Below are 3,309 nucleotides of genomic sequence, written 5' to 3'. Positions count from 1 at the left end.
CCCTCTCCCCCTCCCCCCTCTGTGTGTGTGTGTGTATGTGTGTATGTGTGTGTGTGTGTGTGTATGTAGAGGCCGGAAGTTGAGTGTTAGGGATCTTCCTTGACTACTCTCCATCCCATCTTTTGAGACAAAGTCTCTTAGTAGATCTGAAACTCAACAATCAGCTAGATGATTAGCCAGCAAGCTCTGACTCTGATTGGCTGCTCGTCTCTGCTGTCCCTCTCTTCACCTCACTAGGGCTACAAACCTGCTTGAAAGCACACACTCAGCTACTTATGGGAGTGCAGGTATTTGCATTTAGGTCCTCATGCTTGGGTGACATTTTACCAAGGGACATATCTCCCTAGGCCCCAGTGTAAAGCCTTTTAAAAATGAAAACTCAACTCCTCAGATGCTTCATCCAGAACCCTTTTGTTCTTACTGTCCACACATGTCTGAGAGATACTACATGAGCTTACATAGAATCTATAAACATGTTCATTAACACTATTACATGGAACAGTACTGAACTATCTAAATAGTAATTTAGACGGATTAAGGCCCTTCTTTCTCTCTATAAGGTGATCACTGAAGATGAACTAAAGTGATAATATAAAATCTTCTTTAAGACAGACAGACAAGAAACTAGATACACGGTAGATGCCAATGCTTTTTGTTGAATGAACACATCTGTGCTTCAAGCTTTGTGGGACACAGAGTAATAGGCTTTAAGTAAGTTTGCACTAACATTAATTAGAGAATCAATAAATTACTTTTAGATTTATAGCAGTAATGAGTGGAAAGTGTAGATAATTATCTCTCACACTCTACTTCTGTGTATAAGTGTCTATTCTTAAGCTTTCCCACTATCAACTTCCTACACCAAAGTGATATGCCTGTTATAGTTCATGAATCTATATTAATACACCATTACCTAGAGCTTATGGTTTACAGCAGGGCTCATTTCTAGATTTGTGTAAAATGGATTTGTAAAAGTATCTATGTATAAATCACAGTGCTGACAGAATTGCTTCACCGCCCCAAAGGTCCTCTATGTTCTACCTATAAACCTTTTCATCCTTGTAAACCCGTGGTAACTGCTGATCTTTTAATTGCCATGATTCTATCATTGTTAAGATGTTGTACGGTTGGAGCCACACAGGATGTATCCTCTGAGCTTGGCTTCTCTCGCTGATTAATGTGCCTCCAAGTTTCCTCCATAGCCTCTCATTGCTCGAGACCTTATTTTAGTGTTGAATAATCTGAATGTACTAGAGTTGATCTGCTAATTTACTGAAGTATAGCTGAATTGCTTCCAAATTTGACGGAGTAAAAATAAAGCTGATATAAACAACTGATATGTGGGTCTTTGTGTGGACATGCATTTTAAATTGGTTTGGGTAAACACTAAGAAGCACAATCACTGGATTGTATGGAAACAATGTATTTAGTTTTCATAAGAATCTGCCACATTGGCTTCTGAATTTGTTCCTTTTCCTGTTGCTGTGATAAAACACTCCAGCAAAGGCATCTTAAGGGAGAAAGGGATCATTCTAGTTCACAATTCAATTCTGTCCATTGTGGCAAGGGAGTAGTGGGGACTTGAGGCAGTTGGTCACATGGCATCTACAGTCAGGAAGCAGAGAGTGATGAATGCTTGCTGCTGTTTTGGTCCCATCTTCCACTGATGCAGTCCAGAATCCTGGCCAAGGGAGGGTGCTTCCCAGTGTATGTGTGGGTCTTCTCACCTTGTAATGATCCTGTTGAACCAACAGTCACCCTTTTTGCTTCTACAGAGGCTGTGCTAGTTAGCATTCTGCCACTGAACAAGGGGTCCTGTTGCTCCACATTCTCCTCAGAATTTCACACTGTTGGTGTTTTAGATTCGTGCCAATATAATAGGTACACAGTAGCATCTCCATGCTATTTAAAATTTTAATTTCTTACTTGCATATGGTGTTAAACATCTTGTCATATGCTTACTTGTAATTTATTTTTTTTTAATAAAAAGCTCTACTCATTTAATTCATGTGTATATGGGTTTTCCTGCATGAGTTTATGGGCACCATATGTGTGCAGGAGCCCAAGGAGGCCAGAAGAGGGCATTGGTTTCACCAGAACTAGAATTAGAGTAGACAGCCTTTCTCAACTTGCTTCTATGTTGCTAGTGGTTTTAAATCAAAAATATGCATTCGATTTTGTAATAGCCTTTTCATATCTGTTGACATGGTCATGTGACTTTTTCTCTTTAACTTGTTATGATGGATAGATTGATACTTGGGATAAATTAAACTTGATTTTGATGTATACTTATATATGTTTTTGTAGTTAACATGCCAATATTTTTTTTTTAGGGTATTTTATGTCTTATGAGATATACTGGTCTTTAGTTTTCTTATAATGTTATATAATGTTATTATGGTAAGTCTAGGAAGTATTTCTTTTGTTCATGTCTTCTAAAATATTTTAGAATACGGGTACAATTTATTCCCTGTATATTTGACAAAATTCATCAATACTTCTGCCTTAGTGTTTCATTGCTGAAAAGAGACACCATGACCATGGCAGCTCTTATAAAGGAAAACATTTAATTGGGGCTGGCTTAAAGCTTTAGAGGTTTAGTCCATTATTATCCTGCCAGGGAACATGGTGGTATACAGGCAGACATGGTGCTTGAGAAGGAGCTGAGAGTTCTAAATCTTGATCTATAGGCACCAGAAGGAGACTGCATGGCACACTGGGTGTAGCTTGAGCATAGTAGACCTCAAAGCCCACTCTCATAGTGACACACTTCCTCTACCAAGGCCAACCTTCTCCAATAAGGTCACACCTCCTAATAGTGTCCCTCCATATGGGTCAAGAAATTAAATACATGAATCTATGGGGACCATTTCTATTCAAACCATCACAGAAACTAATGGGCCTGTTGCTTCCTATTTTTAAAGGATATTAACTATTGATTCCATTTCCTTAATAGATATAGTCCTATTTAGATCATTTATTTCTTTTGAAGTAGGATTTATCCAACTGCCTTTTGAAGAATTAATTCATTTTTACCCATATTATCAAACTCATGGGTATGATGTTTTTCATAATATTCAGGTTTTGGGGGGATTTTGATGCTATGAAACATATGGTGATGTCCCACGTAGTATTCTCGGCTAGTACCTGTGCCATTGTATGTTTTCTTACACAGCTTCACTAGCTATCACATGTTAAAATTTTCAAGGAGCTATATTTTTGCACATTGAGTTTCTGTTTTAGTTTGTCAACATCTTAATCAGTGTCTGCTACATATTACCATTTATTTTCTTCTGCTTACTTTGGATT

The sequence above is a fragment of the Grammomys surdaster genome, unplaced genomic scaffold, assembly GCF_004785775.1.
Source record: "Grammomys surdaster isolate TR1022 unplaced genomic scaffold, NIH_TR_1.0 191, whole genome shotgun sequence".
Lineage (NCBI taxonomy): Eukaryota > Metazoa > Chordata > Mammalia > Rodentia > Muridae > Grammomys > Grammomys surdaster.
This window is presented reverse-complemented; position numbering follows the sequence as displayed.